General features: G+C 47.7%; 1 protein-coding gene across 1 annotated transcript in view; it reads left to right on the forward strand.

Annotated features, from left to right (window-relative positions):
• The window catches only part of nek11 (NIMA-related kinase 11), a 168013-nt gene that overhangs the window by 138425 nt on the left and 1916 nt on the right, over positions 1 to 27672 (forward strand). The gene's annotated exons all lie outside the window — the stretch shown is intronic.

Raw genomic sequence — 27672 nt, forward strand, 5'->3', positions numbered from 1 at the left:
TCTCTATTTCAGCAGGTAGTCTATAACACTGACCCAGTGGTCTCCATCCCTCTGTCTGTCTGCATCTCTATTTCAGCAGGTAGTCTATAACACTGACCCAGTGGTCTCCATCCCTCTGTCTGTCTGCATCTCTATTTCAGCAGGTAGTCTATAACACTGACCCAGTGGTCTCTATCCCTCTGTCTGTCTGCATCTCTATTTCAGCAGGTAGTCTATAACACTGACCCAGTGGTCTCTATCCCTCTGTCTGTCTGCATCTCTATTTCAGCAGGTAGTCTATAACACTGAGGACCCAGTGGTCTCTATCCCTCTGTCTGTCTGCATCTCTATTTCAGCAGGTAGTCTATAACACTGACCCAGTGGTCTCCATCCCTCTGTCTGTCTGCATCTCTATTTCAGCAGGTAGTCTATAACACTGACCCAGTGGTCTCCATCCCTCTGTCTGTCTGCATCTCTATTTCAGCAGGTAGTCTATAACACTGAGGACCCAGTGGTCTCCATCCCTCTGTCTGTCTGCATCTCTATTTCAGCAGGTAGTCTATAACACTGAGGACCCAGTGGTCTCTATCCCTCTGTCTGTCTGCATCTCTATTTCAGCAGGTAGTCTATAACACTGACCCAGTGGTCTCCATCCCTCTGTCTGTCTGCATCTCTATTTCAGCAGGTAGTCTATAACACTGACCCAGTGGTCTCCATCCCTCTGTCTGTCTGCATCTCTATTTCAGCAGGTAGTCTATAACACTGACCCAGTGGTCTCTATCCCTCTGTCTGTCTGCATCTCTATTTCAGCAGGTAGTCTATAACACTGAGGACCCAGTGGTCTCTATCCCTCTGTCTGTCTGCATCTCTATTTCAGCAGGTAGTCTATAACACTGACCCAGTGGTCTCTATCCCTCTGTCTGTCTGCATCTCTATTTCAGCAGGTAGTCTATAACACTGAGGACCCAGTGGTCTCTATCCCTCTGTCTGTCTGCATCTCTATTTCAGCAGGTAGTCTATAACACTGACCCAGTGGTCTCCATCCCTCTGTCTGTCTGCATCTCTATTTCAGCAGGTAGTCTATAACACTGTGACCCAGTGGTCTCCATCCCTCTGTCTGTCTGCATCTCTATTTCAGCAGGTAGTCTATAACACTGAGGACCCAGTGGTCTCCATCCCTCTGTCTGTCTGCATCTCTATTTCAGCAGGTAGTCTATAACACTGAGGACCCAGTGGTCTCTATCCCTCTGTCTGTCTGCATCTCTATTTCAGCAGGTAGTCTATAACACTGACCCAGTGGTCTCCATCCCTCTGTCTGTCTGCATCTCTATTTCAGCAGGTAGTCTATAACACTGACCCAGTGGTCTCTATCCCTCTGTCTGTCTGCATCTCTATTTCAGCAGGTAGTCTATAACACTGAGGACCCAGTGGTCTCTATCCCTCTGTCTGTCTGCATCTCTATTTCAGCAGGTAGTCTATAACACTGACCCAGTGGTCTCTATCCCTCTGTCTGTCTGCATCTCTATTTCAGCAGGTAGTCTATAACACTGACCCAGTGGTCTCTATCCCTCTGTCTGTCTGCATCTCTATTTCAGCAGGTAGTCTATAACACTGACCCAGTGGTCTCTATCCCTCTGTCTGTCTGCATCTCTATTTCAGCAGGTAGTCTATAACACTGACCCAGTGGTCTCTATCCCTCTGTCTGTCTGCATCTCTATTTCAGCAGGTAGTCTATAACACTGACCCAGTGGTCTCCATCCCTCTGTCTGTCTGCATCTCTATTTCAGCAGGTAGTCTATAACACTGTGACCCAGTGGTCTCCATCCCTCTGTCTGTCTGCATCTCTATTTCAGCAGGTAGTCTATAACACTGACCCAGTGGTCTCCATCCCTCTGTCTGTCTGCATCTCTATTTCAGCAGGTAGTCTATAACACTGAGGACCCAGTGGTCTCTATCCCTCTGTCTGTCTGCATCTCTATTTCAGCAGGTAGTCTATAACACTGACCCAGTGGTCTCCATCCCTCTGTCTGTCTGCATCTCTATTTCAGCAGGTAGTCTATAACACTGACCCAGTGGTCTCTATCCCTCTGTCTGTCTGCATCTCTATTTCAGCAGGTAGTCTATAACACTGAGGACCCAGTGGTCTCTATCCCTCTGTCTGTCTGCATCTCTATTTCAGCAGGTAGTCTATAACACTGACCCAGTGGTCTCTATCCCTCTGTCTGTCTGCATCTCTATTTCAGCAGGTAGTCTATAACACTGACCCAGTGGTCTCTATCCCTCTGTCTGTCTGCATCTCTATTTCAGCAGGTAGTCTATAACACTGAGGACCCAGTGGTCTCTATCCCTCTGTCTGTCTGCATCTCTATTTCAGCAGGTAGTCTATAACACTGAGGACCCAGTGGTCTCTATCCCTCTGTCTGTCTGCATCTCTATTTCAGCAGGTAGTCTATAACACTGACCCAGTGGTCTCCATCCCTCTGTCTGTCTGCATCTCTATTTCAGCAGGTAGTCTATAACACTGACCCAGTGGTCTCCATCCCTCTGTCTGTCTGCATCTCTATTTCAGCAGGTAGTCTATAACACTGACCCAGTGGTCTCTATCCCTCTGTCTGTCTGCATCTCTATTTCAGCAGGTAGTCTATAACACTGAGGACCCAGTGGTCTCTATCCCTCTGTCTGTCTGCATCTCTATTTCAGCAGGTAGTCTATAACACTGACCCAGTGGTCTCTATCCCTCTGTCTGTCTGCATCTCTATTTCAGCAGGTAGTCTATAACACTGACCCAGTGGTCTCCATCCCTCTGTCTGTCTGCATCTCTATTTCAGCAGGTAGTCTATAACACTGAGGACCCAGTGGTCTCTATCCCTCTGTCTGTCTGCATCTCTATTTCAGCAGGTAGTCTATAACACTGACCCAGTGGTCTCCATCCCTCTGTCTGTCTGCATCTCTATTTCAGCAGGTAGTCTATAACACTGACCCAGTGGTCTCCATCCCTCTGTCTGTCTGCATCTCTATTTCAGCAGGTAGTCTATAACACTGACCCAGTGGTCTCTATCCCTCTGTCTGTCTGCATCTCTATTTCAGCAGGTAGTCTATAACACTGACCCAGTGGTCTCTATCCCTCTGTCTGTCTGCATCTCTATTTCAGCAGGTAGTCTATAACACTGACCCAGTGGTCTCTATCCCTCTGTCTGTCTGCATCTCTATTTCAGCAGGTAGTCTATAACACTGACCCAGTGGTCTCTATCCCTCTGTCTGTCTGCATCTCTATTTCAGCAGGTAGTCTATAACACTGAGGACCCAGTGGTCTCTATCCCTCTGTCTGTCTGCATCTCTATTTCAGCAGGTAGTCTATAACACTGACCCAGTGGTCTCCATCCCTCTTTCTGTCTGCTTCTCTATTTCAGCAGGTAGTCTATAACACTGTGACCCAGTGGTCTCCATCCCTCTGTCTGTCTGCATCTCTATTTCAGCAGGTAGTCTATAACACTGAGGACCCAGTGGTCTCCATCCCTCTGTCTGTCTGCATCTCTATTTCAGCAGGTAGTCTATAACACTGAGGACCCAGTGGTCTCCATCCCTCTGTCTGTCTGCATCTCTATTTCAGCAGGTAGTCTAGAACACTGACCCAGTGGTCTCTATCCCTCTGTCTGTCTGCATCTCTATTTCAGCAGGTAGTCTATAACACTGACCCAGTGGTCTCTATCCCTCTGTCTGTCTGCATCTCTATTTCAGCAGGTAGTCTATAACACTGACCCAGTGGTCTCTATCCCTCTGTCTGTCTGCATCTCTATTTCAGCAGGTAGTCTATAACACTGACCCAGTGGTCTCTATCCCTCTGTCTGTCTGCATCTCTATTTCAGCAGGTAGTCTATAACACTGTGACCCAGTGGTCTCTATCCCTCTGTCTGTCTGCATCTCTATTTCAGCAGGTAGTCTATAACACTGACCCAGTGGTCTCTATCCCTCTGTCTGTCTGCATCTCTATTTCAGCAGGTAGTCTATAACACTGTGACCCAGTGGTCTCCATCCCTCTGTCTGTCTGCATCTCTATTTCAGCAGGTAGTCTATAACACTGAGGACCCAGTGGTCTCTATCCCTCTGTCTGTCTGCATCTCTATTTCAGCAGGTAGTCTATAACACTGAGGACCCAGTGGTCTCTATCCTTCTGTCTGTCTGCATCTCTATTTCAGCAGGTAGTCTATAACACTGACCCAGTGGTCTCCATCCTCTGTCTGTCTGCATCTCTATTTCAGCAGGTAGTCTATAACACTGACCCAGTGGTCTCCATCCCTCTGTCTGTCTGCATCTCTATTTCAGCAGGTAGTCTATAACACTGACCCAGTGGTCTCCATCCTTCTGTCTGTCTGCATCTCTATTTCAGCAGGTAGTCTATAACACTGACCCAGTGGTCTATATCCCTCTGTCTGTCTGCATCTCTATTTCAGCAGGTAGTCTATAACACTGACCCAGTGGTCTCCATCCTTCTGTCTGTCTGCATCTCTATTTCAGCAGGTAGTCTATAACACTGACCCAGTGGTCTCCATCCCTCTGTCTGTCTGCTTCTCTATTTCAGCAGGTAGTCTATAACACTGACCCAGTGGTCTCCATCCCTCTGTCTGTCTGCATCTCTATTTAGGCAGGTAGTCTAGAACACTGACCCAGTGGTCTCTATCCCTCTGTCTGTCTGCATCTCTATTTCAGCAGGTAGTCTATAACACGTGAGGACCCAGTGGGCTCCATCCCTCTGTCTGTCTGCATCTCTATTTCAGCAGGTAGTCTATAACACTGACCCAGTGGTCTCCATCCCTCTGTCTGTCTGCATCTCTATTTCAGCAGGTAGTCTATAACACTGACCCAGTGGTCTCTATCCCTCGGTCTGTCTGCATCTCTATTTCAGCAGGTAGTCTATAACACTGACCCAGTGGTCTCCATCCCTCTGTCTGTCTGCATCTCTATTTCAGCAGGTAGTCTATAACACTGACCCAGTGGTCTCCATCCCTCTGTCTGTCTGCATCTCTATTTCAGCAGGTAGTCTATAACACTGACCCAGTGGTCTCTATCCCTCTGTCTGTCTGCATCTCTATTTCAGCAGGTAGTCTATAACACTGAGGACCCAGTGGTCTCTATCCCTCTGTCTGTCTGCATCTCTATTTCAGCAGGTAGTCTATAACACTGACCCAGTGGTCTCTATCCCTCTGTCTGTCTGCATCTCTATTTCAGCAGGTAGTCTATAACACTGACCCAGTGGTCTCTATCCCTCTGTCTGTCTGCATCTCTATTTCAGCAGGTAGTCTATAACACTGAGGACCCAGTGGTCTCTATCCCTCTGTCTGTCTGCATCTCTATTTCAGCAGGTAGTCTATAACACTGACCCAGTGGTCTCCATCCCTCTGTCTGTCTGCATCTCTATTTCAGCAGGTAGTCTATAACACTGACCCAGTGGTCTCTATCCCTCTGTCTGTCTGCATCTCTATTTCAGCAGGTAGTCTATAACACTGACCCAGTGGTCTCTATCCCTCTGTCTGTCTGCATCTCTATTTCAGCAGGTAGTCTATAACACTGAGGACCCAGTGGTCTCTATCCCTCTGTCTGTCTGCATCTCTATTTCAGCAGGTAGTCTATAACACTGACCCAGTGGTCTCCATCCCTCTGTCTGTCTGCATCTCTATTTCAGCAGGTAGTCTATAACACTGTGACCCAGTGGTCTCCATCCCTCTGTCTGTCTGCATCTCTATTTCAGCAGGTAGTCTATAACACTGAGGACCCAGTGGTCTCCATCCCTCTGTCTGTCTGCATCTCTATTTCAGCAGGTAGTCTATAACACTGAGGACCCAGTGGTCTCTATCCCTCTGTCTGTCTGCATCTCTATTTCAGCAGGTAGTCTATAACACTGACCCAGTGGTCTCTATCCCTCTGTCTGTCTGCATCTCTATTTCAGCAGGTAGTCTATAACACTGACCCAGTGGTCTCCATCCCTCTGTCTGTCTGCATCTCTATTTCAGCAGGTAGTCTATAACACTGACCCAGTGGTCTCTATCCCTCTGTCTGTCTGCATCTCTATTTCAGCAGGTAGTCTATAACACTGACCCAGTGGTCTCTATCCCTCTGTCTGTCTGCATCTCTATTTCAGCAGGTAGTCTATAACACTGTCTGGTAGTGTCTATAACACTGAGGACCCAGTGGTCTCTATCCCTCTGTCTGTCTGCATCTCTATTTCAGCAGGTAGTCTATAACACTGACCCAGTGGTCTCTATCCCTCTGTCTGTCTGCATCTCTATTTCAGCAGGTAGTCTATAACACTGACCCAGTGGTCTCCATCCCTCTGTCTGTCTGCATCTCTATTTCAGCAGGTAGTCTATAACACTGACCCAGTGGTCTCTATCCCTCTGTCTGTCTGCATCTCTATTTCAGCAGGTAGTCTATAACACTGAGGACCCAGTGGTCTCCATCCCTCTGTCTGTCTGCATCTCTATTTCAGCAGGTAGTCTATAACACTGAGGACCCAGTGGTCTCTATCCCTCTGTCTGTCTGCATCTCTATTTCAGCAGGTAGTCTATAACACTGACCCAGTGGTCTCTATCCCTCTGTCTGTCTGCATCTCTATTTCAGCAGGTAGTCTATAACACTGACCCAGTGGTCTCCATCCCTCTGTCTGTCTGCATCTCTATTTCAGCAGGTAGTCTATAACACTGACCCAGTGGTCTCTATCCCTCTGTCTGTCTGCATCTCTATTTCAGCAGGTAGTCTATAACACTGAGGACCCAGTGGTCTCTATCCCTCTGTCTGTCTGCATCTCTATTTCAGCAGGTAGTCTATAACACTGACCCAGTGGTCTCTATCCCTCTGTCTGTCTGCATCTCTATTTCAGCAGGTAGTCTATAACACTGACCCAGTGGTCTCCATCCCTCTGTCTGTCTGCATCTCTATTTCAGCAGGTAGTCTATAACACTGACCCAGTGGTCTCTATCCCTCTGTCTGTCTGCATCTCTATTTCAGCAGGTAGTCTATAACACTGAGTGGTCTCCATCCCTCTGTCTGTCTGCATCTCTATTTCAGCAGGTAGTCTATAACACTGACTGGTCTCCATCCCTCTGTCTGTCTGCATCTCTATTTCAGCAGGTAGTCTATAACACTGACCCAGTGGTCTCTATCCCTCTGTCTGTCTGCATCTCTATTTCAGCAGGTAGTCTATAACACTGACCCAGTGGTCTCTATCCCTCTGTCTGTCTGCATCTCTATTTCAGCAGGTAGTCTATAACACTGACCCAGTGGTCTCCATCCCTCTGTCTGTCTGCATCTCTATTTCAGCAGGTAGTCTATAACACTGACCCAGTGGTCTCTATCCCTCTGTCTGTCTGCATCTCTATTTCAGCAGGTAGTCTATAACACTGACCCAGTGGTCTCCATCCCTCTGTCTGTCTGCATCTCTATTTCAGCAGGTAGTCTATAACACTGACCCAGTGGTCTCTATCCCTCTGTCTGTCTGCATCTCTATTTCAGCAGGTAGTCTATAACACTGAGGACCCAGTGGTCTCTATCCCTCTGTCTGTCTGCATCTCTATTTCAGCAGGTAGTCTATAACACTGACCCAGTGGTCTCTATCCCTCTGTCTGTCTGCATCTCTATTTCAGCAGGTAGTCTATAACACTGACCCAGTGGTCTCTATCCCTCTGTCTGTCTGCATCTCTATTTCAGCAGGTAGTCTATAACACTGACCCAGTGGTCTCTATCCCTCTGTCTGTCTGCATCTCTATTTCAGCAGGTAGTCTATAACACTGAGGACCCAGTGGTCTCTATCCCTCTGTCTGTCTGCATCTCTATTTCAGCAGGTAGTCTATAACACTGACCCAGTGGTCTCCATCCCTCTGTCTGTCTGCATCTCTATTTCAGCAGGTAGTCTATAACACTGTGACCCAGTGGTCTCCATCCCTCTGTCTGTCTGCATCTCTATTTCAGCAGGTAGTCTATAACACTGAGGACCCAGTGGTCTCTATCCCTCTGTCTGTCTGCATCTCTATTTCAGCAGGTAGTCTATAACACTGAGGACCCAGTGGTCTCTATCCCTCTGTCTGTCTGCATCTCTATTTCAGCAGGTAGTCTATAACACTGACCCAGTGGTCTCCATCCTTCTGTCTGTCTGCATCTCTATTTCAGCAGGTAGTCTATAACACTGACCCAGTGGTCTCCATCCCTCTGTCTGTCTGCATCTCTATTTCAGCAGGTAGTCTATAACACTGACCCAGTGGTCTCCATCCTTCTGTCTGTCTGCATCTCTATTTCAGCAGGTAGTCTATAACACTGACCCAGTGGTCTCTATCCCTCTGTCTGTCTGCATCTCTATTTCAGCAGGTAGTCTATAACACTGACCCAGTGGTCTCCATCCCTCTGTCTGTCTGCATCTCTATTTCAGCAGGTAGTCTATAACACTGACCCAGTGGTCTCCATCCCTCTGTCTGTCTGCATCTCTATTTAGGCAGGTAGTCTAGAACACTGACCCAGTGGTCTCTATCCCTCTGTCTGTCTGCATCTCTATTTCAGCAGGTAGTCTATAACACTGAGGACCCAGTGGGCTCCATCCCTCTGTCTGTCTGCATCTCTATTTCAGCAGGTAGTCTATAACACTGACCCAGTGGTCTCCATCCCTCTGTCTGTCTGCATCTATTTCAGCAGGTAGTCTATAACACTGACCCAGTGGTCTCCATCCCTCTGTCTGTCTGCATCTCTATTTCAGCAGGTAGTCTATAACACTGAGGACCCAGTGGTCTCTATCCCTCTGTCTGTCTGCATCTCTATTTCAGCAGGTAGTCTATAACACTGACCCAGTGGTCTCTATCCCTCTGTCTGTCTGCATCTCTATTTCAGCAGGTAGTCTATAACACTGACCCAGTGGTCTCCATCCCTCTGTCTGTCTGCATCTCTATTTCAGCAGGTAGTCTATAACACTGACCCAGTGGTCTCTATCCCTCTGTCTGTCTGCATCTCTATTTCAGCAGGTAGTCTATAACACTGAGGACCCAGTGGTCTCTATCCCTCTGTCTGTCTGCATCTCTATTTCAGCAGGTAGTCTATAACACTGACCCAGTGGTCTCTATCCCTCTGTCTGTCTGCATCTCTATTTCAGCAGGTAGTCTATAACACTGACCCAGTGGTCTCTATCCCTCTGTCTGTCTGCATCTCTATTTCAGCAGGTAGTCTATAACACTGAGGACCCAGTGGTCTCTATCCCTCTGTCTGTCTGCATCTCTATTTCAGCAGGTAGTCTATAACACTGACCCAGTGGTCTCCATCCCTCTGTCTGTCTGCATCTCTATTTCAGCAGGTAGTCTATAACACTGACCCAGTGGTCTCCATCCCTCTGTCTGTCTGCATCTCTATTTCAGCAGGTAGTCTATAACACTGAGGACCCAGTGGTCTCTATCCCTCTGTCTGTCTGCATCTCTATTTCAGCAGGTAGTCTATAACACTGACCCAGTGGTCTCTATCCCTCTGTCTGTCTGCATCTCTATTTCAGCAGGTAGTCTATAACACTGAGGACCCAGTGGTCTCTATCCCTCTGTCTGTCTGCATCTCTATTTCAGCAGGTAGTCTATAACACTGACCCAGTGGTCTCTATCCCTCTGTCTGTCTGCATCTCTATTTCAGCAGGTAGTCTATAACACTGACCCAGTGGTCTCTATCCCTCTGTCTGTCTGCATCTCTATTTCAGCAGGTAGTCTATAACACTGACCCAGTGGTCTCTATCCCTCTGTCTGTCTGCATCTCTATTTCAGCAGGTAGTCTATAACACTGAGGACCCAGTGGTCTCTATCCCTCTGTCTGTCTGCATCTCTATTTCAGCAGGTAGTCTATAACACTGACCCAGTGGTCTCTATCCCTCTGTCTGTCTGCATCTCTATTTCAGCAGGTAGTCTATAACACTGTGACCCAGTGGTCTCCATCCCTCTGTCTGTCTGCATCTCTATTTCAGCAGGTAGTCTATAACACTGAGGACCCAGTGGTCTCTATCCCTCTGTCTGTCTGCATCTCTATTTCAGCAGGTAGTCTATAACACTGACCCAGTGGTCTCCATCCCTCTGTCTGTCTGCATCTCTATTTCAGCAGGTAGTCTATAACACTGACCCAGTGGTCTCTATCCCTCTGTCTGTCTGCATCTCTATTTCAGCAGGTAGTCTATAACACTGACCCAGTGGTCTCTATCCCTCTGTCTGTCTGCATCTCTATTTCAGCAGGTAGTCTATAACACTGAGGACCCAGTGGTCTCTATCCCTCTGTCTGTCTGCATCTCTATTTCAGCAGGTAGTCTATAACACTGACCCAGTGGTCTCCATCCCTCTTTCTGTCTGCTTCTCTATTTCAGCAGGTAGTCTATAACACTGTGACCCAGTGGTCTCCATCCCTCTGTCTGTCTGCATCTCTATTTCAGCAGGTAGTCTATAACACTGAGGACCCAGTGGTCTCCATCCCTCTGTCTGTCTGCATCTCTATTTCAGCAGGTAGTCTATAACACTGACCCAGTGGTCTCTATCCCTCTGTCTGTCTGCATCTCTATTTCAGCAGGTAGTCTATAACACTGACCCAGTGGTCTCTATCCCTCTGTCTGTCTGCATCTCTATTTCAGCAGGTAGTCTATAACACTGACCCAGTGGTCTCTATCCCTCTGTCTGTCTGCATCTCTATTTCAGCAGGTAGTCTATAACACTGACCCAGTGGTCTCTATCCCTCTGTCTGTCTGCATCTCTATTTCAGCAGGTAGTCTATAACACTGACCCAGTGGTCTCTATCCCTCTGTCTGTCTGCATCTCTATTTCAGCAGGTAGTCTATAACACTGTGACCCAGTGGTCTCTATCCCTCTGTCTGTCTGCATCTCTATTTCAGCAGGTAGTCTATAACACTGACCCAGTGGTCTCTATCCCTCTGTCTGTCTGCATCTCTATTTCAGCAGGTAGTCTATAACACTGACCCAGTGGTCTCCATCCCTCTGTCTGTCTGCATCTCTATTTCAGCAGGTAGTCTATAACACTGAACCCAGTGGTCTCTATCCCTCTGTCTGTCTGCATCTCTATTTCAGCAGGTAGTCTATAACACTGAGGACCCAGTGGTCTCTATCCTCTGTCTGTCTGCATCTCTATTTCAGCAGGTAGTCTATAACACTGACCCAGTGGTCTCCATCCCTCTGTCTGTCTGCATCTCTATTTCAGCAGGTAGTCTATAACACTGACCCAGTGGTCTCCATCCCTCTGTCTGTCTGCATCTCTATTTCAGCAGGTAGTCTAGAACATTGACCCAGTGGTCTCCATCCCTCTTTCTGTCTGCTTCTCTATTTCAGCAGGTAGTCTATAACACTGACCCAGTGGTCTCTATCCCTCTGTCTGTCTGCATCTCTATTTCAGCAGGTAGTCTATAACACTGACCCAGTGGTCTCCATCCCTCTGTCTGTCTGCATCTCTATTTCAGCAGGTAGTCTATAACACTGACCCAGTGGTCTCCATCCCTCTGTCTGTCTGCATCTCTATTTCAGCAGGTAGTCTATAACACTGACCCAGTGGTCTCCATCCCTCTGTCTGTCTGCATCTCTATTTCAGCAGGTAGTCTATAACACTGACCCAGTGGTCTCCATCCCTCTGTCTGTCTGCATCTCTATTTCAGCAGGTAGTCTATAACACTGAGGACCCAGTGGTCTCTATCCCTCTGTCTGTCTGCATCTCTATTTCAGCAGGTAGTCTATAACACTGACCCAGTGGTCTCCATCCCTCTGTCTGTCTGCATCTCTATTTCAGCAGGTAGTCTATAACACTGACCCAGTGGTCTCCATCCCTCTGTCTGTCTGCATCTCTATTTCAGCAGGTAGTCTATAACACTGACCCAGTGGTCTCTATCCCTCTGTCTGTCTGCATCTCTATTTCAGCAGGTAGTCTATAACACTGACCCAGTGGTCTCCATCCCTCTGTCTGTCTGCATCTCTATTTCAGCAGGTAGTCTATAACACTGACCCAGTGGTCTCCATCCCTCTGTCTGTCTGCATCTCTATTTCAGCAGGTAGTCTATAACACTGACCCAGTGGTCTCTATCCCTCTGTCTGTCTGCATCTCTATTTCAGCAGGTAGTCTATAACACTGAGGACCCAGTGGTCTCTGTCCCTCTGTCTGTCTGCATCTCTATTTCAGCAGGTAGTCTATAACACTGACCCAGTGGTCTCTATCCCTCTGTCTGTCTGCATCTCTATTTCAGCAGGTAGTCTATAACACTGACCCAGTGGTCTCTATCCCTCTGTCTGTCTGCATCTCTATTTCAGCAGGTAGTCTATAACACTGAGGACCCAGTGGTCTCTATCCCTCTGTCTGTCTGCATCTCTATTTCAGCAGGTAGTCTATAACACTGACCCAGTGGTCTCCATCCCTCTGTCTGTCTGCATCTCTATTTCAGCAGGTAGTCTATAACACTGACCCAGTGGTCTCCATCCCTCTGTCTGTCTGCATCTCTATTTCAGCAGGTAGTCTATAACACTGAGGACCCAGTGGTCTCCATCCCTCTGTCTGTCTGCATCTCTATTTCAGCAGGTAGTCTATAACACTGACCCAGTGGTCTCTATCCCTCTGTCTGTCTGCATCTCTATTTCAGCAGGTAGTCTATAACACTGAGGACCCAGTGGTCTCTATCCCTCTGTCTGTCTGCATCTCTATTTCAGCAGGTAGTCTATAACACTGACCCAGTGGTCTCTATCCCTCTGTCTGTCTGCATCTCTATTTCAGCAGGTAGTCTATAACACTGACCCAGTGGTCTCTATCCCTCTGTCTGTCTGCATCTCTATTTCAGCAGGTAGTCTATAACACTGACCCAGTGGTCTCTATCCCTCTGTCTGTCTGCATCTCTATTTCAGCAGGTAGTCTATAACACTGACCCAGTGGTCTCTATCCCTCTGTCTGTCTGCATCTCTATTTCAGCAGGTAGTCTATAACACTGACCCAGTGGTCTCCATCCCTCTGTCTGTCTGCATCTCTATTTCAGCAGGTAGTCTATAACACTGACCCAGTGGTCTCCATCCCTCTGTCTGTCTGCATCTCTATTTCAGCAGGTAGTCTATAACACTGAGGACCCAGTGGTCTCTATCCCTCTGTCTGTCTGCATCTCTATTTCAGCAGGTAGTCTATAACACTGAGGACCCAGTGGTCTCCATCCCTCTGTCTGTCTGCATCTCTATTTCAGCAGGTAGTCTATAACACTGACCCAGTGGTCTCTATCCCTCTGTCTGTCTGCATCTCTATTTCAGCAGGTAGTCTATAACACTGACCCAGTGGTCTCTATCCCTCTGTCTGTCTGCATCTCTATTTCAGCAGGTAGTCTATAACACTGAGGACCCAGTGGTCTCTATCCCTCTGTCTGTCTGCATCTCTATTTCAGCAGGTAGTCTATAACACTGACCCAGTGGTCTCCATCCCTCTGTCTGTCTGCATCTCTATTTCAGCAGGTAGTCTATAACACTGACCCAGTGGTCTCCATCCCTCTGTCTGTCTGCATCTCTATTTCAGCAGGTAGTCTATAACACTGAGGACCCAGTGGTCTCCATCCCTCTGTCTGTCTGCATCTCTATTTCAGCAGGTAGTCTATAACACTGACCCAGTGGTCTCTATCCCTCTGTCTGTCTGCATCTCTATTTCAGCAGGTAGTCTATAACACTGACCCAGTGGTCTCTATCCCTCTGTCTGTCTGCATCTCTATTTCAGCAGGTAGTCTATAACACTGACCCAGTGGTCTCTATCCCTCTGTCTGTCTGCATCTCTATTTCAGCAGGTAGTCTATAACACTGAGGACCCAGTGGTCTCTATCCCTCTGTCTGTCTGCATCTCTATTTCAGCAGGTAGTCTATAACACTGACCCAGTGGTCTCTATCCCTCTGTCTGTCTGCATCTCTATTTCAGCAGGTAGTCTATAACACTGACCCAGTGGTCTCTATCCCTCTGTCTGTCTGCATCTCTATTTCAGCAGGTAGTCTATAACACTGACCCAGTGGTCTCTATCCCTCTGTCTGTCTGCATCTCTATTTCAGCAGGTAGTCTATAACACTGAGGACCCAGTGGTCTCTATCCCTCTGTCTGTCTGCATCTCTATTTCAGCAGGTAGTCTATAACACTGACCCAGTGGTCTCCATCCCTCTGTCTGTCTGCATCTCTATTTCAGCAGGTAGTCTATAACACTGACCCAGTGGTCTCCATCCCTCTGTCTGTCTGCATCTCTATTTCAGCAGGTAGTCTATAACACTGACCCAGTGGTCTCTATCCCTCTGTCTGTCTGCATCTCTATTTCAGCAGGTAGTCTATAACACTGACCCAGTGGTCTCTATCCCTCTGTCTGTCTGCATCTCTATTTCAGCAGGTAGTCTATAACACTGACCCAGTGGTCTCCATCCCTCTGTCTGTCTGCATCTCTATTTCAGCAGGTAGTCTATAACACTGACCCAGTGGTCTCCATCCCTCTGTCTGTCTGCATCTCTATTTCAGCAGGTAGTCTATAACACTGACCCAGTGGTCTCTATCCCTCTGTCTGTCTGCATCTCTATTTCAGCAGGTAGTCTATAACACTGAGGACCCAGTGGGCTCCATCCCTCTGTCTGTCTGCATCTCTATTTCAGCAGGTAGTCTATAACACTGACCCAGTGGTCTCCATCCCTCTGTCTGTCTGCATCTCTATTTCAGCAGGTAGTCTATAACACTGACCCAGTGGTCTCCATCCCTCTGTCTGTCTGCATCTCTATTTCAGCAGGTAGTCTATAACACTGAGGACCCAGTGGTCTCTATCCCTCTGTCTGTCTGCATCTCTATTTCAGCAGGTAGTCTATAACACTGACCCAGTGGTCTCCATCCCTCTGTCTGTCTGCATCTCTATTTCAGCAGGTAGTCTATAACACTGACCCAGTGGTCTCCATCCCTCTGTCTGTCTGCATCTCTATTTCAGCAGGTAGTCTATAACACTGACCCAGTGGTCTCTATCCCTCTGTCTGTCTGCATCTCTATTTCAGCAGGTAGTCTATAACACTGAGGACCCAGTGGTCTCTGTCCCTCTGTCTGTCTGCATCTCTATTTCAGCAGGTAGTCTATAACACTGACCCAGTGGTCTCTATCCCTCTGTCTGTCTGCATCTCTATTTCAGCAGGTAGTCTATAACACTGACCCAGTGGTCTCTATCCCTCTGTCTGTCTGCATCTCTATTTCAGCAGGTAGTCTATAACACTGGACCCAGTGGTCTCTATCCCTCTGTCTGTCTGCATCTCTATTTCAGCAGGTAGTCTATAACACTGACCCAGTGGTCTCCATCCCTCTGTCTGTCTGCATCTCTATTTCAGCAGGTAGTCTATAACACTGACCCAGTGGTCTCCATCCCTCTGTCTGTCTGCATCTCTATTTCAGCAGGTAGTCTATAACACTGAGGACCCAGTGGTCTCTATCCCTCTGTCTGTCTGCATCTCTATTTCAGCAGGTAGTCTATAACACTGACCCAGTGGTCTCCATCCCTCTGTCTGTCTGCATCTCTATTTCAGCAGGTAGTCTATAACACTGACCCAGTGGTCTCCATCCCTCTGTCTGTCTGCATCTCTATTTCAGCAGGTAGTCTATAACACTGACCCAGTGGTCTCTATCCCTCTGTCTGTCTGCATCTCTATTTCAGCAGGTAGTCTATAACACTGAGGACCCAGTGGTCTCTATCCCTCTGTCTGTCTGCATCTCTATTTCAGCAGGTAGTCTATAACACTGACCCAGTGGTCTCTATCCCTCTGTCTGTCTGCATCTCTATTTCAGCAGGTAGTCTATAACACTGACCCAGTGGTCTCTATCCCTCTGTCTGTCTGCATCTCTATTTCAGCAGGTAGTCTATAACACTGACCCAGTGGTCTCTATCCCTCTGTCTGTCTGCATCTCTATTTCAGCAGGTAGTCTATAACACTGACCCAGTGGTCTCTATCCCTCTGTCTGTCTGCATCTCTATTTCAGCAGGTAGTCTATAACACTGACCCAGTGGTCTCCATCCCTCTGTCTGTCTGCATCTCTATTTCAGCAGGTAGTCTATAACACTGAGGACCCAGTGGTCTCTATCCCTCTGTCTGTCTGCATCTCTATTTCAGCAGGTAGTCTATAACACTGACCCAGTGGTCTCCATCCCTCTGTCTGTCTGCATCTCTATTTCAGCAGGTAGTCTATAACACTGACCCAGTGGTCTCTATCCCTCTGTCTGTCTGCATCTCTATTTCAGCAGGTAGTCTATAACACTGACCCAGTGGTCTCTATCCCTCTGTCTGTCTGCATCTCTATTTCAGCAGGTAGTCTATAACACTGACCCAGTGGTCTCTATCCCTCTGTCTGTCTGCATCTCTATTTCAGCAGGTAGTCTATAACACTGAGGACCCAGTGGTCTCTATCCCTCTGTCTGTCTGCATCTCTATTTCAGCAGGTAGTCTATAACACTGACCCAGTGGTCTCCATCCCTCTGTCTGTCTGCATCTCTATTTCAGCAGGTAGTCTATAACACTGACCCAGTGGTCTCCATCCCTCTGTCTGTCTGCATCTCTATTTCAGCAGGTAGTCTATAACACTGAGGACCCAGTGGTCTCCATCCCTCTGTCTGTCTGCATCTCTATTTCAGCAGGTAGTCTATAACACTGAGGACCCAGTGGTCTCTATCCCTCTGTCTGTCTGCATCTCTATTTCAGCAGGTAGTCTATAACACTGACCCAGTGGTCTCCATCCCTCTGTCTGTCTGCATCTCTATTTCAGCAGGTAGTCTATAACACTGACCCAGTGGTCTCCATCCCTCTGTCTGTCTGCATCTCTATTTCAGCAGGTAGTCTATAACACTGACCCAGTGGTCTCTATCCCTCTGTCTGTCTGCATCTCTATTTCAGCAGGTAGTCTATAACACTGAGGACCCAGTGGTCTCTATCCCTCTGTCTGTCTGCATCTCTATTTCAGCAGGTAGTCTATAACACTGACCCAGTGGTCTCTATCCCTCTGTCTGTCTGCATCTCTATTTCAGCAGGTAGTCTATAACACTGAGGACCCAGTGGTCTCTATCCCTCTGTCTGTCTGCATCTCTATTTCAGCAGGTAGTCTATAACACTGACCCAGTGGTCTCCATCCCTCTTTCTGTCTGCTTCTCTATTTCAGCAGGTAGTCTATAACACTGTGACCCAGTGGTCTCCATCCCTCTGTCTGTCTGCATCTCTATTTCAGCAGGTAGTCTATAACACTGAGGACCCAGTGGTCTCCATCCCTCTGTCTGTCTGCATCTCTATTTCAGCAGGTAGTCTATAACACTGAGGACCCAGTGGTCTCTATCCCTCTGTCTGTCTGCATCTCTATTTCAGCAGGTAGTCTATAACACTGACCCAGTGGTCTCTATCCCTCTGTCTGTCTGCATCTCTATTTCAGCAGGTAGTCTATAACACTGACCCCAGTGGTCTCTATCCCTCTGTCTGTCTGCATCTCTATTTCAGCAGGTAGTCTATAACACTGACCCAGTGGTCTCTATCCCTCTGTCTGTCTGCATCTCTATTTCAGCAGGTAGTCTATAACACTGAGGACCCAGTGGTCTCTATCCCTCTGTCTGTCTGCATCTCTATTTCAGCAGGTAGTCTATAACACTGACCCAGTGGTCTCCATCCCTCTGTCTGTCTGCATCTCTATTTCAGCAGGTAGTCTATAACACTGACCCAGTGGTCTCCATCCCTCTGTCTGTCTGCATCTCTATTTCAGCAGGTAGTCTATAACACTGACCCAGTGGTCTCTATCCCTCTGTCTGTCTGCATCTCTATTTCAGCAGGTAGTCTATAACACTGACCCAGTGGTCTCTATCCCTCTGTCTGTCTGCATCTCTATTTCAGCAGGTAGTCTATAACACTGAGGACCCAGTGGTCTCTATCCCTCTGTCTGTCTGCATCTCTATTTCAGCAGGTAGTCTATAACACTGACCCAGTGGTCTCCATCCCTCTGTCTGTCTGCATCTCTATTTCAGCAGGTAGTCTATAACACTGACCCAGTGGTCTCCATCCCTCTGTCTGTCTGCATCTCTATTTCAGCAGGTAGTCTATAACACTGAGGACCCAGTGGTCTCCATCCCTCTGTCTGTCTGCATCTCTATTTCAGCAGGTAGTCTATAACACTGAGGACCCAGTGGTCTCTATCCCTCTGTCTGTCTGCATCTCTATTTCAGCAGGTAGTCTATAACACTGACCCAGTGGTCTCCATCCCTCTGTCTGTCTGCATCTCTATTTCAGCAGGTAGTCTATAACACTGACCCAGTGGTCTCCATCCCTCTGTCTGTCTGCATCTCTATTTCAGCAGGTAGTCTATAACACTGACCCAGTGGTCTCTATCCCTCTGTCTGTCTGCATCTCTATTTCAGCAGGTAGTCTATAACACTGACCCAGTGGTCTCTATCCCTCTGTCTGTCTGCATCTCTATTTCAGCAGGTAGTCTATAACACTGACCCAGTGGTCTCTATCCCTCTGTCTGTCTGCATCTCTATTTCAGCAGGTAGTCTATAACACTGACCCAGTGGTCTCTATCCCTCTGTCTGTCTGCATCTCTATTTCAGCAGGTAGTCTATAACACTGACCCAGTGGTCTCTATCCCTCTGTCTGTCTGCATCTCTATTTCAGCAGGTAGTCTATAACACTGTGACCCAGTGGTCTCCATCCCTCTGTCTGTCTGCATCTCTATTTCAGCAGGTAGTCTATAACACTGAGGACCCAGTGGTCTCCATCCCTCTGTCTGTCTGCATCTCTATTTCAGCAGGTAGTCTATAACACTGAGGACCCAGTGGTCTCTATCCCTCTGTCTGTCTGCATCTCTATTTCAGCAGGTAGTCTATAACACTGACCCAGTGGTCTCTATCCCTCTGTCTGTCTGCATCTCTATTTCAGCAGGTAGTCTATAACACTGACCCAGTGGTCTCTATCCCTCTGTCTGTCTGCATCTCTATTTCAGCAGGTAGTCTATAACACTGACCCAGTGGTCTCTATCCCTCTGTCTGTCTGCATCTCTATTTCAGCAGGTAGTCTATAACACTGAGGACCCAGTGGTCTCTATCCCTCTGTCTGTCTGCATCTCTATTTCAGCAGGTAGTCTATAACACTGACCCAGTGGTCTCCATCCCTCTGTCTGTCTGCATCTCTATTTCAGCAGGTAGTCTATAACACTGACCCAGTGGTCTCCATCCCTCTGTCTGTCTGCATCTCTATTTCAGCAGGTAGTCTATAACACTGACCCAGTGGTCTCTATCCCTCTGTCTGTCTGCATCTCTATTTCAGCAGGTAGTCTATAACACTGACCCAGTGGTCTCCATCCCTCTGTCTGTCTGCATCTCTATTTCAGCAGGTAGTCTATAACACTGTGACCCAGTGGTCTCCATCCCTCTGTCTGTCTGCATCTCTATTTCAGCAGGTAGTCTATAACACTGACCCAGTGGTCTCCATCCCTCTGTCTGTCTGCATCTCTATTTCAGCAGGTAGTCTATAACACTGAGGACCCAGTGGTCTCTATCCCTCTGTCTGTCTGCATCTCTATTTCAGCAGGTAGTCTATAACACTGACCCAGTGGTCTCCATCCCTCTGTCTGTCTGCATCTCTATTTCAGCAGGTAGTCTATAACACTGACCCAGTGGTCTCTATCCCTCTGTCTGTCTGCATCTCTATTTCAGCAGGTAGTCTATAACACTGAGGACCCAGTGGTCTCTATCCCTCTGTCTGTCTGCATCTCTATTTCAGCAGGTAGTCTATAACACTGACCCAGTGGTCTCCATCCCTCTGTCTGTCTGCATCTCTATTTCAGCAGGTAGTCTATAACACTGACCCAGTGGTCTCTATCCCTCTGTCTGTCTGCATCTCTATTTCAGCAGGTAGTCTATAACACTGACCCAGTGGTCTCTATCCCTCTGTCTGTCTGCATCTCTATTTCAGCAGGTAGTCTATAACACTGACCCAGTGGTCTCTATCCCTCTGTCTGTCTGCATCTCTATTTCAGCAGGTAGTCTATAACACTGACCCAGTGGTCTCTATCCCTCTGTCTGTCTGCATCTCTATTTCAGCAGGTAGTCTATAACACTGACCCAGTGGTCTCCATCCCTCTGTCTGTCTGCATCTCTATTTCAGCAGGTAGTCTATAACACTGACCCAGTGGTCTCTATCCCTCTGTCTGTCTGCATCTCTATTTCAGCAGGTAGTCTATAACACTGAGGACCCAGTGGTCTCTATCCCTCTGTCTGTCTGCATCTCTATTTCAGCAGGTAGTCTATAACACTGACCCAGTGGTCTCTATCCCTCTGTCTGTCTGCATCTCTATTTCAGCAGGTAGTCTATAACACTGACCCAGTGGTCTCTATCCCTCTGTCTGTCTGCATCTCTATTTCAGCAGGTAGTCTATAACACTGAGGACCCAGTGGTCTCTATCCCTCTGTCTGTCTGCATCTCTATTTCAGCAGGTAGTCTATAACACTGACCCAGTGGTCTCTATCCCTCTGTCTGTCTGCATCTCTATTTCAGCAGGTAGTCTATAACACTGACCCAGTGGTCTCCATCCCTCTGTCTGTCTGCATCTCTATTTCAGCAGGTAGTCTATAACACTGACCCAGTGGTCTCTATCCCTCTGTCTGTCTGCATCTCTATTTCAGCAGGTAGTCTATAACACTGACCCAGTGGTCTCTGTCCCTCTGTCTGTCTGCATCTCTATTTCAGCAGGTAGTCTATAACACTGACCCAGTGGTCTCTATCCCTCTGTCTGTCTGCATCTCTATTTCAGCAGGTAGTCTATAACACTGACCCAGTGGTCTCTATCCCTCTGTCTGTCTGCATCTCTATTTCAGCAGGTAGTCTATAACACTGAGGACCCAGTGGTCTCTATCCCTCTGTCTGTCTGCATCTCTATTTCAGCAGGTAGTCTATAACACTGACCCAGTGGTCTCCATCCCTCTTTCTGTCTGCTTCTCTATTTCAGCAGGTAGTCTATAACACTGTGACCCAGTGGTCTCTATCCCTCTGTCTGTCTGCATCTCTATTTCAGCAGGTAGTCTATAACACTGAGGACCCAGTGGTCTCTATCCCTCTGTCTGTCTGCATCTCTATTTCAGCAGGTAGTCTATAACACTGAGGACCCAGTGGTCTCCATCCCTCTGTCTGTCTGCATCTCTATTTCAGCAGGTAGTCTATAACACTGACCCAGTGGTCTCCATCCCTCTGTCTGTCTGCATCTCTATTTCAGCAGGTAGTCTATAACACTGACCCAGTGGTCTCTATCCCTCTGTCTGTCTGCATCTCTATTTCAGCAGGTAGTCTATAACACTGAGGACCCAGTGGTCTCTATCCCTCTGTCTGTCTGCATCTCTATTTCAGCAGGTAGTCTATAACACTGGACCCAGTGGTCTCTATCCCTCTGTCTGTCTGCATCTCTATTTCAGCAGGTAGTCTATAACACTGACCCAGTGGTCTCTATCCCTCTGTCTGTCTGCATCTCTATTTCAGCAGGTAGTCTATAACACTGACCCAGTGGTCTCCATCCCTCTGTCTGTCTGCATCTCTATTTCAGCAGGTAGTCTATAACACTGACCCAGTGGTCTCTATCCCTCTGTCTGTCTGCATCTCTATTTCAGCAGGTAGTCTATAACACTGACCCAGTGGTCTCCATCCCTCTGTCTGTCTGCATCTCTATTTCAGCAGGTAGTCTATAACACTGACCCAGTGGTCTCCATCCCTCTGTCTGTCTGCATCTCTATTTCAGCAGGTAGTCTATAACACTGACCCAGTGGTCTCTATCCCTCTGTCTGTCTGCATCTCTATTTCAGCAGGTAGTCTATAACACTGAGGACCCAGTGGTCTCTATCCCTCTGTCTGTCTGCATCTCTATTTCAGCAGGTAGTCTATAACACTGACCCAGTGGTCTCCATCCCTCTGTCTGTCTGCATCTCTATTTCAGCAGGTAGTCTATAACACTGACCCAGTGGTCTCTATCCCTCTGTCTGTCTGCATCTCTATTTCAGCAGGTAGTCTATAACACTGAGGACCCAGTGGTCTCTATCCCTCTGTCTGTCTGCATCTCTATTTCAGCAGGTAGTCTATAACACTGACCCAGTGGTCTCCATCCCTCTGTCTGTCTGCATCTCTATTTCAGCAGGTAGTCTATAACACTGACCCAGTGGTCTCTATCCCTCTGTCTGTCTGTCTGCATCTCTGGTCTCTATTCTCTGTCTGCATCTCTATTTCAGCAGGTAGTCTATAACACTGACCCAGTGGTCTCTATCCCTCTGTCTGTCTGCATCTCTATTTCAGCAGGTAGTCTATAACACTGACCCAGTGGTCTCTATCCCTCTGTCTGTCTGCATCTCTATTTCAGCAGGTAGTCTATAACACTGACCCAGTGGTCTCCATCCCTCTGTCTGTCTGCATCTCTATTTCAGCAGGTAGTCTATAACACTGACCCAGTGGTCTCCATCCCTCTGTCTGTCTGCATCTCTATTTCAGCAGGTAGTCTATAACACTGACCCAGTGGTCTCTATCCCTCTGTCTGTCTGCATCTCTATTTCAGCAGGTAGTCTATAACACTGAGGACCCAGTGGTCTCTGTCCCTCTGTCTGTCTGCATCTCTATCTCTGGTCTCCCTCTGTCTGTCTGCATCTCTATTTCAGCAGGTAGTCTATAACACTGACCCAGTGGTCTCTATCCCTCTGTCTGTCTGCATCTCTATTTCAGCAGGTAGTCTATAACACTGAGGACCCAGTGGTCTCTATCCCTCTGTCTGTCTGCATCTCTATTTCAGCAGGTAGTCTATAACACTGACCCAGTGGTCTCCATCCCTCTTTCTGTCTGCTTCTCTATTTCAGCAGGTAGTCTATAACACTGACCCAGTGGTCTCCATCCCTCTGTCTGTCTGCATCTCTATTTCAGCAGGTAGTCTATAACACTGAGGACCCAGTGGTCTCCATCCCTCTGTCTGTCTGCATCTCTATTTCAGCAGGTAGTCTATAACACTGAGGACCCAGTGGTCTCTATCCCTCTGTCTGTCTGCATCTCTATTTCAGCAGGTAGTCTATAACACTGACCCAGTGGTCTCTATCCCTCTGTCTGTCTGCATCTCTATTTCAGCAGGTAGTCTATAACACTGACCCAGTGGTCTCTATCCCTCTGTCTGTCTGCATCTCTATTTCAGCAGGTAGTCTATAACACTGAGGACCCAGTGGTCTCTATCCCTCTGTCTGTCTGCATCTCTATTTCAGCAGGTAGTCTATAACACTGAGGACCCAGTGGTCTCTATCCCTCTGTCTGTCTGCATCTCTATTTCAGCAGGTAGTCTATAACACTGACCCAGTGGTCTCTATCCCTCTGTCTGTCTGCATCTCTATTTCAGCAGGTAGTCTATAACACTGACCCAGTGGTCTCCATCCCTCTGTCTGTCTGCATCTCTATTTCAGCAGGTAGTCTATAACACTGACCCAGTGGTCTCTATCCCTCTGTCTGTCTGCATCTCTATTTCAGCAGGTAGTCTATAACACTGACCCAGTGGTCTCCATCCCTCTGTCTGTCTGCATCTCTATTTCAGCAGGTAGTCTATAACACTGTGACCCAGTGGTCTCCATCCCTGTCTGTCTGCATCTCTATTTCAGCAGGTAGTCTATAACACTGAGGACCCAGTGGTCTCTATCCCTCTGTCTGTCTGCATCTCTATTTCAGCAGGTAGTCTATAACACTGAGGACCCAGTGGTCTCTATCCCTCTGTCTGTCTGCATCTCTATTTCAGCAGGTAGTCTATAACACTGACCCAGTGGTCTCTATCCCTCTGTCTGTCTGCATCTCTATTTCAGCAGGTAGTCTATAACACTGACCCAGTGGTCTCTATCCCTCTGTCTGTCTGCATCTCTATTTCAGCAGGTAGTCTATAACACTGAGGACCCAGTGGTCTCTATCCCTCTGTCTGTCTGCATCTCTATTTCAGCAGGTAGTCTATAACACTGACCCAGTGGTCTCCATCCCTCTGTCTGTCTGCATCTCTATTTCAGCAGGTAGTCTATAACACTGACCCAGTGGTCTCTATCCCTCTGTCTGTCTGCATCTCTATTTCAGCAGGTAGTCTATAACACTGAGGACCCAGTGGTCTCTATCCTCTGTCTGTCTGCATCTCTATTTCAGCAGGTAGTCTATAACACTGAGGACCCAGTGGTCTCTATCCCTCTGTCTGTCTGCATCTCTATTTCAGCAGGTAGTCTATAACACTGACCCAGTGGTCTCCATCCTCTGTCTGTCTGCATCTCTATTTCAGCAGGTAGTCTATAACACTGACCCAGTGGTCTCCATCCCTCTGTCTGTCTGCATCTCTATTTCAGCAGGTAGTCTATAACACTGACCCAGTGGTCTCTATCCCTCTGTCTGTCTGCATCTCTATTTCAGCAGGTAGTCTATAACACTGAGGACCCAGTGGTCTCTATCCTCTGTCTGTCTGCATCTCTATTTCAGCAGGTAGTCTATAACACTGACCCAGTGGTCTCTATCCCTCTGTCTGTCTGCATCTCTATTTCAGCAGGTAGTCTATAACACTGACCCAGTGGTCTCTATCCCTCTGTCTGTCTGCATCTCTATTTCAGCAGGTAGTCTATAACACTGAGGACCCAGTGGTCTCCATCCCTCTGTCTGTCTGCATCTCTATTTCAGCAGGTAGTCTATAACACTGACCCAGTGGTCTCCATCCCTCTGTCTGTCTGCATCTCTATTTCAGCAGGTAGTCTATAACACTGACCCAGTGGTCTCTATCCTCTGTCTGTCTGCATCTCTATTTCAGCAGGTAGTCTATAACACTGACCCAGTGGTCTCTATCCCTCTGTCTGTCTGCATCTCTATTTCAGCAGGTAGTCTATAACTGACCCAGTGGTCTCTATCCCTCTGTCTGTCTGCATCTCTATTTCAGTGGACCCAGTGGTCTCTATCCCTCTGTCTGTCTGCATCTCTATTTCAGCAGGTAGTCTATAACACTGACCCAGTGGTCTCCATCCCTCTGTCTGTCTGCATCTCTATTTCAGCAGGTAGTCTATAACACTGACCCAGTGGTCTCTATCCCTCTGTCTGTCTGCATCTCTATTTCAGCAGGTAGTCTATAACACTGAGGACCCAGTGGTCTCTATCCCTCTGTCTGGTCTCCATCCCTCTGTCTGCATCTCTATTTCAGCAGGTAGTCTATAACACTGACCCAGTGGTCTCCATCCCTCTTTCTGTCTGCTTCTCTATTTCAGCAGGTAGTCTATAACACTGTGACCCAGTGGTCTCCATCCCTCTGTCTGTCTGCATCTCTATTTCAGCAGGTAGTCTATAACACTGAGGACCCAGTGGTCTCCATCCCTCTGTCTGTCTGCATCTCTATTTCAGCAGGTAGTCTATAACACTGACCCAGTGATCCCAGTGGTCTCTATCCCTCTGTCTGTCTGCATCTCTATTTCAGCAGGTAGTCTATAACACTGAGGACCCAGTGGTCTCTATCCCTCTGTCTGTCTGCATCTCTATTTCAGCAGGTAGTCTATAACACTGACCCAGTGGTCTCTATCCCTCTGTCTGTCTGCATCTCTATTTCAGCAGGTAGTCTATAACACTGACCCAGTGGTCTCTATCCCTCTGTCTGTCTGCATCTCTATTTCAGCAGGTAGTCTATAACACTGACCCAGTGGTCTCTATCCCTCTGTCTGTCTGCATCTCTATTTCAGCAGGTAGTCTATAACACTGTGACCCAGTTGTCTCTATCCCTCTGTCTATCTGCATCTCTATTTCAGCAGGTAGTCTATAACACTGACCCAGTGGTCTCTATCCCTCTGTCTGTCTGCATCTCTATTTCAGCAGGTAGTCTATAACACTGTGACCCAGTGGTCTCTATCCCTCTGTCTGTCTGCATCTCTATTTCAGCAGGTAGTCTATAACACTGAGGACCCAGTGGTCTCTATCCCAGTCTGTCTGTCTGCATCTCTATTTCAGCAGGTAGTCTATAACACTGAGGACCCAGTGGTCTCTATCCTTCTGTCTGTCTGCTTCTCTATTTTAGCAGGTAGTCTATAACACTGACCCAGTGGTCTCCATCCTTCTGTCTGTCTGCATCTCTATTTCAGCAGGTAGTCTATAACACTGACCCAGTGGTCTCCATCCCTCTGTCTGTCTGCATCTCTATTTCAGCAGGTAGTCTATAACACTGACCCAGTGGTCTCCATCCCTCTGTCTGTCTGCATCTCTATTTCAGCAGGTAGTCTATAACACTGACCCAGTGGTCTCTATCCCTCTGTCTGTCTGCATCTCTATTTCAGCAGGTAGTCTATAACACTGACCCAGTGGTCTCTATCCCTCTGTCTGTCTGCATCTCTATTTCAGCAGGTAGTCTATAACACTGACCCAGTGGTCTCCATCCCTCTGTCTGTCTGCATCTCTATTTCAGCAGGTAGTCTATAACACTGACCCAGTGGTCTCTATCCCTCTGTCTGTCTGCATCTCTATTTCAGCAGGTAGTCTATAACACTGAGGACCCAGTGGTCTCTATCCCTCTGTCTGTCTGCATCTCTATTTCAGCAGGTAGTCTATAACACTGATAACATACCCCTGACCCAGTGGTCTCTATCCCTCTGTCTGTCTGCATCTCTATTTCAGCAGGTAGTCTATAACACTGACCCAGTGGTCTCCATCCTCTGTCTGTCTGCATCTCTATTTCAGCAGGTAGTCTATAACACTGACCCAGTGGTCTCTATCCCTCTGTCTGTCTGCATCTCTATTTCAGCAGGTAGTCTATAACACTGAGGACCCAGTGGTCTCTATCCCTCTGTCTGTCTGCATCTCTATTTCAGCAGGTAGTCTATAACACTGACCCAGTGGTCTCCATCCCTCTGTCTGTCTGCATCTCTATTTCAGCAGGTAGTCTATAACACTGACCCAGTGGTCTCTATCCCTCTGTCTGTCTGCATCTCTATTTCAGCAGGTAGTCTATAACACTGAGGACCCAGTGGGCTCCATCCCTCTGTCTGTCTGCATCTCTATTTCAGCAGGTAGTCTATAACACTGACCCAGTGGTCTCTATCCCTCTGTCTGTCTGCATCTCTATTTCAGCAGGTAGTCTATAACACTGACCCAGTGGTCTCTATCCCTCTGTCTGTCTGCATCTCTATTTCAGCAGGTAGTCTATAACACTGAGGACCCAGTGGTCTCTGTCCTTCTGTCTGTCTGCATCTCTATTTCAGCAGGTAGTCTATAACACTGACCCAGTGGTCTCTATCCCTCTGTCTGTCTGCATCTCTATTTCAGCAGGTAGTCTATAACACTGTGACCCAGTGGTCTCTATCCCTCTGTCTGTCTGCATCTCTCTATTTCAGCAGGTAGTCTATACCACTGAGGACCCAGTGGTCTCTATCCCTCTGTCTGTCTGCATCTCTATTTCAGCAGGTAGTCTATAACACTGACCTGTCTGTCTGCAGTGGTCTCTATCCCTCTGTCTGTCTGCATCTCTATTCAGCAGGTAGTCTATAACACTGAGGACCCAGTGGTCTCTATCCCACTCTGTCTGTCTGCATCTCTATTTCTGGCAGGTAGTCTATAACACTGACCCAGTGGTCTCTATCCCTCTGTCTGTCTGCATCTCTATTTCAGCAGGTGAGTCTATAACACTGACCCAGTGGTATCCATCCTCTGTCTGTCTGCA

The sequence above is a fragment of the Oncorhynchus nerka genome, linkage group LG14, assembly GCF_034236695.1.
Source record: "Oncorhynchus nerka isolate Pitt River linkage group LG14, Oner_Uvic_2.0, whole genome shotgun sequence".
Classification (NCBI taxonomy): Eukaryota; Metazoa; Chordata; class Actinopteri; order Salmoniformes; family Salmonidae; genus Oncorhynchus; species Oncorhynchus nerka.